At 43.8% G+C, this 18,895-nt stretch overlaps 1 protein-coding gene and 1 non-coding gene across 8 annotated transcripts in view; both read left to right on the forward strand.

Moving 5' to 3' along the window:
- The window catches only part of LOC126426822 (serine/threonine-protein kinase OSR1), a 523,270-nt gene that overhangs the window by 266,689 nt on the left and 237,686 nt on the right, over positions 1-18,895 (forward strand). The window lies entirely within an intron of this gene.
- Trnad-guc (transfer RNA aspartic acid (anticodon GUC)) lies at positions 432-503 on the forward strand. Its single transcript has one exon. It is a non-coding gene; the product is annotated as a tRNA-Asp (tRNA).

Raw genomic sequence — 18,895 nt, forward strand, 5'->3', positions numbered from 1 at the left:
CGCCACATGATGACAGGGACATTATTGTCGCAGCATGCCATCTGTTTGTTGCTGTTGTAATGGAGACCAAACAGATACCAATAAATATCTGTTATTCAGAACTAAAATGCCGGTATCGCCTTTAATCGGTCGGTTCTTCCCATCCTTATCTTGTAGAAAATTGTATGTGCGACTATCCACAGAGGTGCATTGCCGCATCAGCTCGCGAAAGTTCCTACAGCGTGCCTTCGTCTTATTAATGACTATTAGCCGCTGACTGAGAAAATTGCACCCTTCCCGCGCTGACCCACAAACATATCTCCGCGTGAGTGAGTCGAGATTCCGCATTTGTGGCAGCCGATTGTTACTGTAACGAATATCAATGATTATCGTCTTATCACTAGTCGAATTTACTGTTTTTGTATGTAGGTGAGAGCATGGGATACAGCGCATCCTCGGTAGTATAGTGGTCAGTATCCCCGCCTGTCACGCGGGAGACCGGGGTTCGATTCCCCGCCGGGGAGATGCGATTTTTATACCGCAAGATTTCCCTGGTATTACAGGAATGACACGATTGCTGCACAATCTTAAGTGGATGCGGCTTTTTTGCACTTAAATTGTTGTTTGTTTAACATTTTGTTGGTCTGGCAAGTTTCGGATTTTAAGTCATCGTCCACTGTTTTTAGCTCTAAGCAACAGCATACCACATTACAGCTGTTACCATAACACGGGAAGAACTGCGAAATTATAGTAATATACTAAACTAAAGAGCCAAAACTTTTTTAAACAAAAAATCAGTATTGGATTTTTCACTGAAGACCATGTATTAAATCTATTGTAATAACTATACAAGGGTGAGACAGCAGGAAAGCTACAGGCTTTGATAGGTGATAGTATTAGTGATTCTGAGCAAAAAAACTTCATATGGACGTATGACCTATTCCGAATGGCTTCCGAGATAGAACACATTTTATATCACTTTTATACGTTTTTCTTGAATAACTCGACAACCGCAACCACCAGCGAAAACGTGTCCCAGTACAAAATTAAACTATATTAAATTTCTTTGCAAAAAAGGTCCTACTCATTTTTTTCTCTAGAACCAATGGGGTGTGCGAAGAGAGAGCGAGAATGTTGAAAAACTCGCTCGACGCGCATGCGCTGTAGCTTACGTAGTTTTCGTAGGACAATTTGAGGTAGCGTATCGAGGTACCAAGTTGAACAGTTTGATACGGGACACCTGTGGTCTATCAAGTCGGGAAACTACCTCAAATTGGCCTGTTCTACTGATTTTTGTTCATTTCGAGCAGTCGCGCGGTTCCGGACTGCGCGCCTAGAACCGCGAGACCACCGCGGCCGGCCCATCTTCAGCAAACAACTGAAGATAGCCAAATAATTCGAAAACTAGTTCGAAATAACGAAAACTCAGCACAACAAAAATTGTGTACCTGCTACTTAACTGCAAATATTAAACTGTTCTACCAAGAAGTAGCTGTAGAATCCATAAATAATATTCTAATGCATTAACAGCCATCAACGTTTTTCTTAATAATACTTTAGCTATCTAACTTTTATTTCAAAAATCATGTACAGTCGTAGTCTCTGTACTCACTACGTTTGCGTCTTCCGAAAGACGAAAACCGAATTTCGTAAACCGTTTTTAGTTGTCGTTCTTACATGGTAAGGTCGAAGCTGATTTTTGTAAGCCAGTTAAATATTGCGCCTGGGAAGGACGTGTTCCAGTTTCTGATACAGTCAGCACAATTGCTGTATCTCTTCACTTAAATATTAACCCATTAACTACCAGTGTCCTATTTTGAGGGCAGAGCACATATCTATTTATAAATACACAATAAATTATTAATTTGCAACTATTACTGTTATACGTCATTTGTTGATGCCTTTTATAACAAATGTATGCTTACAGGAAATTAAAAGCAATAAATCCTACCATTAATTGATTATTGAATACTAAGGCACACTTTTCGTTATTACAGGTATTTACTTCATCGACAATTTAGTAATATTTGAAATATTTTGCAAAGATCTTTTTCTGATTATTTATAGTCAACAATGTGTCTTTTAAACTACTTGCATTGTTAGCTCAATTGGAGCTATATTCATTTTTTTTCCATTGTTATAAAATTTGGTGTACTCGAAATAGGACACTGGGACTTGGTGTTATCATTTCTGTTATTTGTATTTCTGCACGTTCGAATATGAAACTCTGCTACTGCGGATGTATTTTCTATTTAGAACGTGGTAATTTTACCAGATTTTGTTGCTGGGGTAAGTAACGACCCCTCTTTTATAAATATATATTACAGGATATGAAGTTACTCTGAAATTTACAGCGTATTATGTAAGTATATTTATGAATTCGTTACCCATTAGTAAATAATACAGTTCCAGATGGACAGAGGTATTTACACATCCCCTTTTCGGTAGTTTGTGATAATGTATTATTCTTTCATTTCACTTTATTTTATTACATTTTATTTCATTTCATTTTATATAAATTATAATGGCCTCCAGACAAAATTGATACCTCACTAACGAAGAAATAGAAGAAATAATAAACAGTGACGCATTCTATAATGTGGTGTCAGATGATCAGGACCATATTGATATCACCGTATGTCCTCCTGAAGTAGACTATATGACCAGCGAAGAAGAAGGTCCAGACGATGTTACTGGAACCGGGGAAGTCTCAGATGTGACAGGGGCTATTGAATTACATTATGTTGCATCAGAGAATAATGAAGAAACTGTATGTAAAACTTCACTGCCAAGCACATCCCAAGTTTCCAGAAGTAAATCGAAGAATGGCCCTCGTAAATGTCTGGCTCTTTTACAGACTAGTACGTGGGAAAAATTCACTGGATTTACTTGATTTCAGACGTGCTGTTACAGTTACATACCTGAAATTGGACACTGGAAGACCGAATATTGGATGTCCAATGGAATACCCATCAAGTCATTTGAGAGTGATACCAGACATCAGGTTTGGTGGAACTGATCATATGATTGACAAAAGAAGCATGCAAAGATGATGTGTAAGACGTAAATGCAACGGGAAACCAAAAACATATTGTGTTAAATGCCGTGTAACACTGTGTGTGAAGTGTTGTGTAACATTTCACAAGAAATAAATAGTTAAGACTTGAATAAAGTTTAGTATGCTATATGATACTGTTAGATCCCAGTGTCCTATTTTGAGGACGGCCATTATATCAGAATGTATAATTATTATTAGGCTACTTTTGTACTTATTGTGGTTCATACACTATGTACATTATAATTCAGGAATAAAAATTCAGTTTTGAAAAGAAATTAATTTGGACTTATTGGGTTAAAGGCAGACAGTTTCATTCTCAGTGTAATATGTGTGCATCTCCTTCGTTGCACAGTAAGGTCACTCCGTCCATATTAGGCGAATATTTTGAAAACAAGACATAATTTGATTCCCAAACACGTTTCAGAAACGGTTGTGTGTTCAATTCGTAGCGAAGAGCTATTGCAGAAGTAGAAAACAGGCAACCATATGCGGAATTTCAGAATCGATTTTGGAGTGTTTAGATGACAACCAGAAGCGGTATTGGTAAATCGGTTTACGAAATCCGGTTTTGAGAGCGCATGCAAACATAGTGACTGTTGTGCTCTGATTGTCACGCTGTCGATTTATTAGTGTGAAAGTGGCTTCCGCTGCTCCCAGCAAGTAGGTGGAACGATGTTAAAAAGTGGCAACAAATAGGTTGTTTTTCGCAAGTATACAGAAAAAATTGGGTTTTGAAGTAATCCAAGTACATTAGTTACGAAATCTAAGGCGAATTTGTAAATCAGGTGCGTAGTTGAATTGGGGCGTTGTAGAACTGTAATGCGGGGTAGCCCACAGTTCATTGGTTCAAATCTTACTTCGATTTTGTGTTTTTCGTTCAGTTTGAAATACCTACATATTTTAAATATAAAAGTCATCAAATATATGGTAACTAACACATGTTTAGCCGGCCGTTGTGGCCGTGCGGTTCTAGGCGCTTCAGTCTGGAACCGCGGACCGCTACGGTCGCAGGTTCGAATCCTGCCTCGGGCATGGATGTGTGTGATGTCCTTAGATTAGTTAGGTTTAAGTAGTTCTAAGTTCTAGGAGACTGATGGCCACAGATGTTAAGTCCCATAGTGCCCAGAGCCATTTTTTTAACACATGTTTAATGATCTTTCCTATGAAAAATGCATGTATTCTGTTTTCTAATGACATATTACATAAAAAGTTCCAGTTTTCATCGCGAAAATAAATTCTTAATTATCCAAAATCGTATAAATTAAGAAGACATAGCAAATTATATTTTAGAACAAAAATAAAAAATATCAAATATTCTTAACTTGGATTATGGCCATTGTTTTATATCACAGACGTGGTATCACATGAGCCAGAATGATAAGCGTCGTGGAAACATGGAGCACACTAATTTTCACAGCATCGAGCACACGGTACAAATGCTGCATATTTACATCTGCCACCGCACCACTGCAATATTACCCGAACAGAGCTGATGTGGAGCCAAGTTAAGGGACTTGTCGCGAGAAATAACGAGGCATTTAACTCACCAGACGTACCGAAACTAAAGAACGCAGATTCGTCACACACTGCTGCGAAACACGGTCGGGACACGGAACGGCAGGTCGTAAAAGAAGAGGGGAAAATGTGGGGCTTGGATAGCTCCCTGGGTTCTGTTGTCGGTCGACTCTTCATCAACGTAGCAAAAATGGTTCAAATGGCTCTGAGCACTATGGGACTCAACTGCTGAGGTCATTAGTCCCCTAGAACTTAGAACTAGTTAAACCTAGCTAACCTAAGGACATCACAAACATCCATGCCCGAGGCAGGATTCGAACCTGCGACCGTAGCGGTCTTGCGGTTCCAGACTGCAGCGTCTTTAACCGCACGGCCACTTCGGCCGGCATCAACGTAGCAGATGGCAGTTCCAGTACTGAACTGTATTTCCGGATTCGGATAGAGTTCAAACATCAAAGGCTTCAATACTTAACTACACGACCAAATCCCGTCAAAACGCCTTAGAGTCACACATAGCTCGAGCTGAAAAATTCCGAGTTTAAGTTGGAAATTTTCCTCACTCTTGTTTTGAGCACAAGACAATGTTACACTCACCGTCTAGTTGGAGGAATTTTCCCGACCATTATTTCATTCTGTTCCAAAAATTAAATGCCATTCCACGCTTTTCACGTCTTACCTGCAGCTACAAACATCACCGCTGGTTAATTGAACCAGCTGGTTGACTTTTTTGTTCCGTAGTTAAATGCGCCGGTGAAGCAGTTGCCCCATATTGTCGCTCAGGCGGTGTGCGCGTGTAGCACAGCTTATAGCGTATCCCCGTTGTGCTTGTCTGTACTCGAGACAGCTTGGTTTCCGCTCTGCGTGGAACGAAATCCAATTACACTACTGGGCATTAAAATTGCTACATCACGAAGATGACGTGCTACAGACGCGAAATTTAACCGACAGGAAGAAGATGCTGTGATATGCAAATGATTAGCTTTTCGGAGCATTCACATAAGGCTGACGTCGGTGGCGACTTCTACAACATGTTGACATGAGGAAAGTTCCCAACCGATTTCTCATACACAAACAGCAGTTGACCGGCGTTGCCTGGTGAAACGTTGTTGTGATGCCTCGTGTAAAGAGGAGAAATGCGTACCATTACGTTTCCGACTTTGATAAAGGTCGGATTGTAGCCTATCGCAATTGCGGTTTATCGTATCGCGACATTGCTGCTCGCGTTGGTCGAGATCCAGTGACTGTTAGCTGAATATGGAATCGGTGGGTTCAGGAGGGTAATACGGAACGCCAGCCTCGTATCACTAGCAGTCGAGATGACAGGCATCTTATCCGCATGGCCGTAACGGATCGTGCAGCCAGGTCTCGATCCTTGAGTCAACAGATGGGGACGCTTGCAAGATCACAACCATCTGCACGAACAGTTGGACGACGTTTGCAGCAGCACGGACTATCAGCTCGGAGACCGTGGCTGCGGTTACCTTTGACGCTCCATCACAGACAGGACCGCCTGCGATGGTGTACTAAACGAAACCTTGGTGCACGAAAGACAAAACGTCATTTTTTCGGATGAATCCAGGTCCTGTTTACAGCATCATGATGGGCGCATCCGTGTTTGGCGACATCGCGGTGAACGCACATTGGAAGCGTGTATTCGTCATCGCCATACTGGCGTATCACCCGGCGTGACGGTATCGGATGCCATTGGTTACACGTCTCGGTCACCTCTTGTTCGCGTTGACGGCGCAGTGGACGTTACATTTCAGATGTGTTACGACCCGTAGCTCTACCCTTCGTTCGATGCCTGCGAAACCCTACATTTCAGCAGGATAATGCACGACCGCATGTTGCAGGTCCTGTACGGGCCTTTGTGGATACAGAAAATGTTCGACTGCTGCACTGGCCAATATATTCTCCAAAGCTCTCACCGATTGAAAACGTCTGGTCAATGGTCGCCGAGCGACTGGCTCGTCACAATACTTGGTGAACTGTGGTATCGTGTCGAAGCTGCCTGGGCAGCTGTACCTGTACACGCCATCCGAGCTCTGTTTGACTCAATGCCCAGGCGTATCAAGGCCGTTATTATGGCCAGAGGTGGTTGTTCTGGGTACTGGTTTCTCAGGATGTATGCACCCAAATTGCGTGAAAATGTAATCACATGTCAGTTCTAGTATATTTGCCTAATTAATATCCGTTTATCGTCTGCATTTCTTCTTGGTGTAGAAATTTTAATGGTCAGTAGTGTAGGTTCCAGCAAACTGGGTAGAATACATACGGTGATGTTGCCATCAGGTTCATTCTTACGATGAACACAAGTTAGAGTGTCTCGCAGTGGGGCATGTTGACGAGCGCCTTTTTTAGCCGAGACTGCCGGAAGAATGCGGCGCACCTCTGCCACAAGAATTCCAGCGCCGCGTGCCGTTGCTGCGACACGTCACCGCCATTCCAGCTCCAGTCCGGCTTCAGAGTTTACAGGTTCCCTTCGAGAATTGTGATTGGAGGAATTCTGATAATGAGGCAGCAAATGTCGCTCCATCTACACAGCTTGTGGAGTTTTTATTAATGGCTCACGACTGCTGTATTTAGTTGGTGTGGCGATGTTTTGCCTGCTTGGGCAACGTCTGACCTATTACTCCATGCAACTACACCTAACACCGCCGCCTTAAAAATCCCTTAACAGATTCGTGTAAAGATTCAGCCTTGCAACTTTTGTGACTTATCTCAGGGTCCAGCTGTGCTGTTCCCTGTCGTAATTGGCATCTAACTTCTTTCTTCCGTGCCGATTTCTGTAAGTGAAGTGGCTATAAAACAAAACAGTGCTTCTTTGCTTAAACAAAGTGTACATTGGTTCTAATTCTCTCTGTATATTGTCACACACTTTCATATGTGCTTACACGGTACATGGGAATTTACCATTCCGTGAACGAACTAACAATTTTTTATGCAGCTGAGCAACAGTCGTACAGTATTCTTTGAAGGAACATACCGCCATTTCACTGTTTTATTGTTTATTTAACCACAGTTCAGCTTTTATGCCATTTTCAAGTATTGATTTTGCATCTTCAACATATTGCCAAGCTCAAAGTTGGCCATTGTTGTTGTTGTTGGTATTGTTGAGACTGGTTTGATGCAGCTCTCCATTCTACTCTATCCTGTGCAAGTTTCTTCATCTCCCAGTACCTACTGCAACCCACATCCTTTTGAATCTGTGTAGTGTATTCATCTCTTCGTCTCCCTCTACGATTTTTACCCTCCACGCTGCCCTCCAATACCAAATTTGTGATCCCCTGATGCCTCAGAACATGCCCTACCAACCGATCCCTTCTTCTAGTCAAGTTGTGCCACAAACTCCTCTTCTCCCCAATTCCATTCAATACCTCCTCATTAGTTATGTGATCTACCCATCTAATCTTCAGCATTCTCCTGTAGCACCACATTTCGAAAGCTTCTATTTTCTTCTTGTCTATACTATTTTTCGTCCACGTTTCACTTCCATACATGGCTACACTCCATACAAATATTTTCGGAAACGACTTCCTGACACTTAAATCTATACTCGATGTTAACAAATTTCTCTTCTTCAGAAACGCTTTCCTTGCCATCGCCATTCTACATTTTATATCCTCTCTCATCATCAGTTATTTTGCTCCCCAAATAACAAACCTCCTTTACTACTTGAAGTGTCTCATTTCCTAATCTAATTCCCGCAGCGTCACTCGATTTAAATCGACTACATTCCATTATTCTCGTTTTGCTTTTTTTGATGTTCGTCTTATATCCTCCTTTCAAGACACTGTCCATTCCGTTCAGCTGCTCTTCCAGGTCCTTTGCTGTCTCTGACAGAATTACAATGTCATCGGCGAAAAGAAAAATATTGGCACCGCACGAAATGCGAGATGTAAACTCGCCATCTTGTAACAAATCAGTAAATAACCGTGGGATCGCTTCGAATTTAGTGAAAACAGGCTTACGCTGGTTGATGAAAGATGAGCACATGTCTTTAAAACAATGATAGTCATTACGTTTCTAAGGACATTTGCCTATCTTTCAAAGCAAAGTGATGTTGTTCGGACATGGAGGAGATACAGAGAGACAGGAGCTGCCGAAGACATGCCTCGCTCAGGCCGCGCAAGGGCTACTACTGCAGTGGATGACCGCTGCCTACTGTGACGTCCCGTCTCTCCTTTTGTTGTCGCTGTTGATGTTGAGCCGCTACTACTACAGGTCGGTCGGTGGAATGGAGACGCGACACGCAATGATGGTCGTCCCCGTCGGATAACGTGGAACAGCACCTAAAAGCCTCTAACGAAAATCGTTCATCGCGTAATGTATGAAAGTCCGTTTGCAGGACCGCACAGTCTTCTCAGCGATGCTAGCTGCTGCTGTTGATTGTCTGTTATGGTTTTGTGATGATTTGCTATGCCCGGTTAGTTAGTTATTGCAGTATTGACTGAACCATTCATCACCGGCGTCGTTTCACGCCACTGAAGAGAGGAAAAATTCATTTCCGGTTCACTATGAGTAGTTGCTAGGCAGAATTGTTCACTACGGACGACGCAAATCCAGAGACAATTTATAATGCGAGCTTGCTTTCGTGCGTCGTGATATTATTTCGGCAAAACACTCTTTCCAATGCTCAATGTTCATCAAGTCAGTCTTTCAATTAAAATGTTCACAGTTAATTAATTTTGGTTATCAACTATCACACATCCAATTAATGATGGAGCCAACACGTGAGAGTTCCATTATTAATTTTATTGTTCCTTCTTAGCAATTAGTTTATAATCATCACTCCACACGCACACCGATGGATCAGATCAATCACGATTCTTTTCAGTTCGGTGATCGTGACAATTACGAAACTTTTACAATCGGCGTGTTTGTATTATCTTCGTGTGGTCGTATTAATGTTTCCTACTCCGGGCTAATCAGGTATTGCAGTCTTCGATACTATGTCCATTCTCCGTTGTAACTGTTCACTTTGAAGAAGGTTGAGTCCAACAATAATACCTCCTATAATTAAGGTTCATTAACTCATGGTACACTATCAGAATATCACTTCAGTTCAAGTCCTCAACTCAGAATAACTGAGAACAAAGTCCGCGCATCTCTATCACGCAATAGTACTTTTTTTTTTTTTTAAGAAACAATCTCGTAGCGTTCCGTTTGTAGTACTATAACAAACGGTGCTCTCTCTCGACTTGTTACCAAGCAAGCTAGCAAGCGACTAACATTTCCATGATGTAGCGTTGTAGACGCATTGAATTTCCTATTCGCGGCATTTACAACTCTCTTTCACAATAAATGTTATCTCTGACCGACATATTACTTTGGACTTAACTTTCGTCGTACTGATTTGCAGTTATTACTGAGATATTTGACAGCTAATTAAAAATAACCTTACTTTCTTTCCAGCTTTATATCATGACAGACTTAGTAATTATTGAAATTGGTGTTCATCAAAACTTTAAGGTGTTATATTGTTGTCAAAGTTGTCGCACCTGTCAGGCTAACACTATTCCCTACTTTAATTATGATGGCATTCTTATTTGGGTTTTCGGGTTTCTTAGGGTGTTACGCTACGGATTATGGCTCGGAGGAACCCCGACAGGTACGCCACCATGTTCAATAATGCTTTTCGTACAGCCACAGGACGTCGTGTTGCGACTCAAACCGTGCGCAATAGGTTGCATGATGCGCAACATCACTCCCGACATCCGTGGCGATGTCCATCTTTGCAACCACGACACCGTGCAGCGCGGTACAGATGGGCCCAGCAACATGCCGAATGGACCGCTCAGGATTGGCATCACGTTCTCTTCACCGATGAGTGTCGCATACGCCTTCAACCAGACAATCGTCTGAGAGGTGTTTGGAGGCAACCCGGTCAGGCTGAACGCCTTAGACACACTGTCCAGCGAGTGCAGCAAGGTGGAGGTACCCTTCTGTTTTGGGGAGGCATTATGTGGGGCCGACGTCCGCCGCTGTTGGTCTGGAAGGCACCGTAACGCCTGTACGATACCTGAATGCCATCCACCGACCGACAGTGCAACAATATCGGCGGCATATTGGGGAGTCATTCGTCTTCGTGGACGACAATTCGCGACCCCATCGTACACATCTCGTGAATGACTCCCTTCAGCATAACGACATCGCTCGACTAGAGTGGCCAGCATGTTCTCCAGACATGAACCCTATCCAACATGTCTGGGATAAATTGAAAAGGACTGTTTATGGACGACGTGGCCCACCAACCACTCTGAGGGATCTACGCCGAATCGCCGTTGACGAGTTGGACAATCTGGACCGACAGCGCCTTGACGAACTTGTGGACAGTATGCCACGATGAATACAGGCATGCATCAATGCAAGAGGACGTGCTACTGCGTATTAGAGGTACCGGTGTGTACAGCAGTCTGGACCACGACCTCTGAAGATCTCGCTGTATGGTGGTACAACATGCAATGTTTGCTTCTCATGAGCAATAAAAAGGGCGAAATGATGTTTATGTTGACCTCTATTCCAATTTCTGTACAGGTTCCAGAACTCTTGGAACCGAGGTCATGCAAAACTTTTTTTGATATGTGTAAATTGTTTTTTAAACCCCGAAGGATATCGCTATCTATCTCCAATGTAGCGAAAATGGAATGTATGTAAAGAGATCTGTCACGAACGTAGTCGCCAGTGAAAAAGCCAGAATGAAATAATCATTAATCCCTCGTATCTGATAAAAGGTCTGAGGTATCGAAACAAGATTTAGGCTAATTATAGCACGCAAAAGGAACGGTATTTTGCCATATGATTTATATGCGGAACTTCCATATCTACGGCGATCTCCAAGCAACTAAATATTTTTGTAAATGAAATACTGTAATTTTTAAGGACCATCAATAGACTGTGAAACGAGAATTGCTGCGGGTTTTTGCAATAATATAAGTGAAGAAGCAGCACATTTATTTTTATACTGACAACGAGCTTTCTCATAACTATTGATAAGTCTCGCCTTTAGTTACCAGTTCAATAATACGCTATTTTAAGATTCTGCAACAATTTCAATTGCATTACATTGTTAGTGGGATGTACACCTATAAACGCTGCTGCCTTTAGGCAACAGAAACAGATGTTAACACAGCAGCAAGAAAAGTAACGTATTACTCAAAACTCGACACAGTCCTTCATGAATCCCTGTCTCCTCAACTACAATCTTGGTATGGCTGACAACTTGAGACAAGCCCTGTGTCATAACATTTGCAATCGCTTCTTTTGCCAGCATTTCAGTCTCGCTGAGCGTAAATTTCTTGATGTTTTTTGCCATATTACTTTTCAACTATGCTCCGGCTTTAATGAACATGATGCGGTGGAAACGTGTTTAAACTATGCTCTTTAGGGTAAACCATTTCCACGACCTGATAGCTTGGAGTATTTAGCTTGTACAGTAGTACAAGTTCCATTAACTTCACCTTACACAAGCTAGGTTCAACATTATCCCGTCGAACATTTCTTTTTACCCTAAAAAAAATAACCGCTTTCCTCCGCTGCATTGTTGGAGCTTAATCCATCACAATTCACAGCCGAGTGGTATTGCGCATTTTCTATTATTATTGCCGAATTCGGACGAATGTTTTGCAACGGAACATTATCTTCCTAGCTTCTTAGACCGATTTTTGAGTATTGTTCATCCATCTGGGATGACCTGGGTGACAATCTGAGCAGTTCTCTTACGTTGTTCGCAGATGATGCTGTAATTTACCGTCTAGTAAGGTCATCCGAAGACCAGTATCAGTTGCAAAGCGATTTAGAAAAGATTGCTGTACGGTGTGGCAGGTGGCAGTTGACGCTAAATAACGAAAAGTGTGAGGTGATCCACACGAGTTCCAAAAGAAATCCGTTGGAATTCGATTACTCGATAAATAGTACAATTCTCGAGGCTGTCAATTCAACTAAGTACCTGGGTGTTAAAATTACGAACAACTTCAGTTGGAAAGACCACATAGATAATATTGTGGGGAAGGCGAGCCAAAGGTTGCGTTTCATTGGCAGGACACTTAGAAGATGCAACAAGTCCACTAAAGAGACAGCTTACACTACACTCGTTCGTCCTCTGTTAGAATATTGCTGAGCGGTGTGGGATCCTTACCCGGTGGGATTGACGGAGGGCATCTAAAGGGTGCAAAAAAGGGCAGCTCGTTTTGTATTATAACGTAATAGGGGAGAGAGTGTGGCAGATATGATACGCGAGTTGGGATGGAAGTCATTAAAGCAAAGACGTTTTTCGTCGCGGCGAGATCTTTTTACAAAATTTCAGTCACCAACTTTCTCTTCCGAATGCGAAAATATTTTGTTGAGCCCAACCTAGATAGGTAGGAATGATCATCAAAATAAAATAAGAGAAATCAGAGCTCGAACAGAAAGGTTTAGGTGTTCGTTTTTCCCGCGCGCTGTTCGGGAGTGGAATGGTAGACAGATAGTATGATTGTGGTTCATGAACGCTCTGCCAAGCACTTAAATGTGAATTGCAGAGTAATCATGTAGATGTAGATGTAGATGTTGATGTTGAGTCATCGTGCCGGCCGCGGTGACCGAGCGCTTCAAGGCGCTTCAGTCCGGAACTGCACTGCTGCTACTGTCGCAGGTTCGAATCCTGCCTCGGGCAAGGATGTGTGTGATGTCCTCAGTTTAGGTTAGGTTTCGGTAGTTCTAAGTTCTAGGGGACTGATGACAGATCTTAAGGCCCATAGTGCTCAGAGCCATTTGAGCCATGTAGGGGGCCTGATGACCTCCATTGTTAAGTCCCATTGTGTTCAGAGCCATTTGTACCATTCTGTATTTGAGTACGCATACCTATAACAGTTTCCTTGGCGGTTCAGTGTAAATAGATGTTTGGTTCGTACTGTATCGACTCACAACTTTTGTATTGATACGAGTGTCTGACATCTGGTTCAAAAATGGCACTGAGCACTATGGGACTTAACATCTGAGGTCATCAGTCCCCTAGAACTTAGAACTACTTAAACCTAACTAACCTAAGGACATCACACACATCCATGCCCCAAGCAGGATTCGAACCTGCGACCGTAGTAGTAGCGCGGTGCCGAACTGAAGCGCCAAGAACCCCTCGGCCACCGCGGCCGGCTCTGACATCTGCACGTGAGAATGCAGGGACAAGGTGAGATGAGACAAATCAGGTCTCGTACGAGGGCTTTCAGACAGTCGTTTTTACCTCGGTCTATTTGCGACTGGAGTAGGAAGTAACTAGCCGTGGTATAAGATCCTCCCTCCGCTATACACCACTAGATGAGTGGAGGAGTATCTACATACATGCACAGTGAGGTGACAAAAGACGTGGGACAACAGCTAATATTGTGTCTGATATTCTTGTGGCCTATGTAGCGCGTCGTTGAAAGTCCCCTGCAAAAATACTGAAGCATGAAGCCTCTAGCCTCCCGGTGTGGCCGAGCGGTTCGAGGCGCTTCAGTCTGGAACCGCGTGACTGCTACGGTCGCAGGTTCGACTCCTGCCTCGGGAATGGATGTGAGTGATGTCTGTAGGTAAGTTAGGTTTAAGTAGCTCTAAGTTCTAGGGGACTGATGAGCTCAGAAGTTAAGTGCCGTAGCGCTCAGAGCCATCTTTTTTGATGCCTCTACAGCCGCCTGTAACTGCGAAGGTGTTGCCGATGCAGAATTTTGTGCACGAACGTACCTCTCGACTGCAGAATGAGATTTTCACTCTGCAGCGGAGTGTGCGCTGATATGAAACGTCCTGGCAGATTAAAACTGTGTGCCGGACCGAGACTTGAACTCGGGACCTTTGCCTTTCGCTAGCACGTCTCACGCCCGGCACTCACAGCTTTACTTCTGCCAGTATCTCGTCTCCTACCTTCCAAACTTTACAGAAGCTCTCCTGCGAAACTTGCAGAACTAGCACTCCTGAAAGAAAGGATATTGTGGAGACATGGCTTAGCCACAGCCTGGGGGATGTTTCCAGAATGAGATTTTCACTCTGCAGCGGAGTGTGCGCTGATATGAAGCTTCTGTGAAGTTTGGAATGTAGGAGACGAGGTACTGGCAGAAGTAAAACTGTGAGGACGGGGCGTGAGTCGTGCTTCGGTAGCCCAGTTGGTAGAGCACTTGCCCGCGAAAGGCAAAGGTCCCGAGCCCAAGTCTCGGTCCGGCACACAGTTTTAATCTGCCAGGAAGTTTCGTACCTGTCGGTTACGTCTCGTAAATGATCGATGGAACTCGTGTCGGGCGATCTTGGTGACCAAATCATTGCTCGAATTGTCCAGAACGTTCTAACACGGCACATTGTCGTCCATAAAAATTCCATCGTTGTATCGGAACATCAAGTCCGCGAATGGCTGCAAATGGTCTCCGAGTAGCCCAAGATAACCATTTGCAGTCAATGTTTTTTTTCAATTGGACAGAGGACCCAGTCCACTCAATATAGACGCAGCCCACGCCATTAAGGACCCACCACCAGCTTGCACAGTGCCTCGCTGATAACTTGGGTCCACGGCTTTGAGGGTTCTGTGCCGCACTCTAACCCTGGCATCAGATCTTACCATCTGACCGGGACTCATGTGAGCACGGTTTTTCACTCGTCTGGGGTCCAACCGATACGGTCACGAGCCCACAACAGGCGCTACTGTCGACGTCGAGCTGTTAGCAAAGACCCTCGGATCAGTCGTCTGGTGCCATGGCCCATTAACGCCAAATTTCGCCGCGCTGTCCTAAGGAATACGTTCGTTGCACGTCCCACACTGATTTCTGCGCTTATTTCGCAGACTGTTGCTTGTCTGTTAGCACCGACAATTCTACGCAAACGCTGCTGCCTCTGTCGTTAAGTGAAGGCTGTCGGCCACTACTTTGTCCGGGGAAGGGGGGTTACGCCGGCATTACATTATCACACTTCTTTTTGACAAAAAATATGATCACATATTCGTCAGATTTCTTCGACAAGGATATTTTGATGTGGCGCTAAAAATGGGTACTACATTATCTCATATTTTTCGTCAAATCCCAAGATGGCCGACAACAACTTGTTATTATGCGCTCCAGTTGCTAGAACCACAACACTGTGTGTGTACACTACTGGCCATTAAAATTCCTACACCAAGAAGAAATGCAGATGATAAACGGGCATTCATTGCACAAATATATTATACTAGAAGTGTCATTTTCATGCCGTTTGGGTGCAAAGATCCTGACAAATCAGTACCCAGAACAACCACCTCTGGCCGTAATAACGGCCTCGATACGCCTGGGCATTGAGTCAAACAGAGCTCGGATGTGCGTGTACAGGTACAGCTGCCCGTACAGCATCAACACGATACCACACTTCATCAACAGTAGTGACTGCAGTATTGTGACGAGCCAGTTGCTCGGCCACCATTGACCAGACGTTTACAATTGGTGAGAGACCTGGAGAATGTGCTGGCCAGGGCGGAAGTAGAACATTTTCTGCTCACAAAGACCCCGTATAGGACCTGCAACACACGGTCGTGCATTGTCCTGGTGAAATGTATGGTTTCGCAAGGATCGAATGAAGGGTAGTGCCACGGGTCGTAACACATCTTAAATGTGACGCTCACTGTTCAAAGTGCCGTCCATGCGAACAAGAGGTGACCGAGACGTGTAGCCGATGGCACCCCATACCATCACGCCGGGTGATACGCCACTATGGCGATGACGAATACACGCTTCCAATGTGCGTTCACCGCGATGTCGCCAAACACGGATGCGACCATCGTGATGCTGTAAACAGAACCTGGATTCATCCGAAAAAATGACGTTTTGCCATTCGTGCACCCAGGTTCGTCGTCGAGTACACCATCGCAGGCGCTCCTGTCTGTGTTGCAGTGTCAAGGGTAACCGCAGTCACGGTCTCCGAGCTGATAGTCCGTCCTACTGACAACGTCGTCGAACTGTCCGTGCAGATGGTTGTTGTCTTGCAAACGTCCCCATCGGGTGACTCAGGGATCGAGACGTGGCTGCACGATCCATTACAGCCGTGCGGATGAGATGCCTGTCATCTCGACTGCTAGTGATACGAGGCCGTTGGGATCCAGCACGGCGTTCCGTATTACCCTCCTGAACCCATCGATTCCATATTCTGCTAACAGTCATTGGATCTCGACCAACGCGAGCAGCAATGTCGCGATACGATAAACCGCAACCGCGATAGGCTACAATCCGACCTTTATCAGAGTCAGAAACGTGATGGTACGCATTTCTCCTTCTTACACGAGGCATCACAACAACGTTTCACCAGGCAACGCCGGTCAACTGCAGTTCGTGTATGAGAAATCGGTTGGAAACTTTCCTCATGTCAGCACGTTGTAGGTGTCGCCACCGGCGCCAACCTTGTGTGCATGCTCTGAAAACCTAATCATTTGCCGGCCGGAGTGGCCGAGCGGTTAAAGGCGCTACAGTCTGGAACCGCACGACCGCTACGGTCGCAGGTTCGAATCCTACCTCGGGCATGGATGTGTGTGATGTCCTTAGGTTAATTAGGTTTAAGTAGTTCTAAGTTCTAGGGGACTTATGACCACAGCAGTTGAGTCCCATAGTGCTCAGAGCCATTTTGAACCTAATCATTTGCATATCACAGCATCTTCTACTTGTCGGTTAATTTTCGCGTCTGTGCACGCCTTCTTGGTGGTGTAGCAATTTTAATGGGCCTTAGTGTATTTTTCGTCAAATCTCAAGACGGCCGACAACAACTTGTTATTGTGCGCTCCAGTTGCTGGTACCACAACATTGTGTGTGTATGTGGGACGATGCGGTGGGGAGAAAGGAAACATACTTCGATGAAGCCAAAGTTACCACAAATGACAGTAAAAGCATTCAGCAAAATTTGTTACGAGAGCTGCAAGTGGAGGAAGTCAGCTCGAAATATATAAATTACTTACTGATGGATGAGAGTACATTTCAGCATTTTGTCAGTAAAGCGGTTTCTCATATTACAAAGACAGTGCTCTCTTGAAAAACGCTATTTGTGCAGAACACAGGCAAGCTGTGACATTGGTATTTCTTGATACGGGAGAGAGCTACTCTAGGTTACGACACAGCACTCGAATATCACGTTGCACATTAACCAAAATAATTCCAGAAACGCGTGAAGCGATTTATAAAGCACTGAAGAGAGAATATGTGAAGGTAAATAAATGTTTAGAACACTATATGAGCAATAAGAACTACTTCTGTTTTCGAATACTTTAATTCAAGGAATTAGTGTTCCAACTAATACAAAATTAATAAAAAGTACGGAACAGATGAAGCGCTTTTTAACTGATAGCATCCAGAGTTAGATAGAGAGAAAGTAGAATGTAGAGCTAAGAAATAATTTTTTTATTTTAGAGTGTGACCACATACCCTATTCCGGCTTGCTGAAAAGCTGCCTGGATGTTTCCAGATGTAGAGGTGAATAGCTGTAGTGGTGACTGTGGACATGGAGTCGCCTGCAGCATACTCCACCTGCCCGTCAACACACAATATCATTTTCTTGCTCACTCCCAACCCCGGACGGTGCAAGTTTATTATATATAAAAAAAGAAGAGTCGGGAGAACCATGTTTACAAACACACTTCAGAGTGAACAGACGACGAACGACTTTTATGATCAAAACTACGTCGAGGCCCTAGATTTGATCATATTTATTTGACGACAGGCGGGATTTGACAAAGTTCCCTACTACACCATCAAATTTCTTTGACATAAGTATTTGACATACCTTGACAAACAAATATGATACCGGCCTTATATGTGAAACTTGACATTCTCGACACGTTTTGACTCTGTGCATCTCGGAATACTGATTTCGCTAACGATTTCAGAAATGAAATGTCCCATGCTCCAAACTCCAACTACCATTTCGCGTTCAAAATCTGTTAATTGCTATCGTGTGTCTACAGTCATGTAGGAAACCTCATGCACTGCCCTTTTTACACCTTGTGTTCGCGATACTGCTGCCATCTGTGTGCATATACGTATCCTGTAACTCAGCGCAGATGGCAGAACTGCTTCGCCGGTGCCTTTACATCTACATGGATACTCTGCAAATCGCATTTAAGTGTCTGGCAGAGGGTTCGTCGAACCACCTTCACAATTCTCTGTTATTCCAATCTCGTATACCGCATGAAAAGAATGAACCCCTATAGCTTTCCGTACGAACTCTGATTTCCCTTATTTTATCGTGGTGATCGTTCCTCACTATCTAAGTCGGTGTCAACAAAATATTTTCGCATTCGGAGGAGAAAGTTGGTGATTGGAATTTCGTAAGAAGAAAAACGCCTTTCTTTTAATGATGTCCAGCCCAAATCCTGTATCATTTCTGTGAAACTCT

The sequence above is a fragment of the Schistocerca serialis genome, chromosome 11 (assembly GCF_023864345.2).
Source record: "Schistocerca serialis cubense isolate TAMUIC-IGC-003099 chromosome 11, iqSchSeri2.2, whole genome shotgun sequence".
Lineage (NCBI taxonomy): Eukaryota > Metazoa > Arthropoda > Insecta > Orthoptera > Acrididae > Schistocerca > Schistocerca serialis.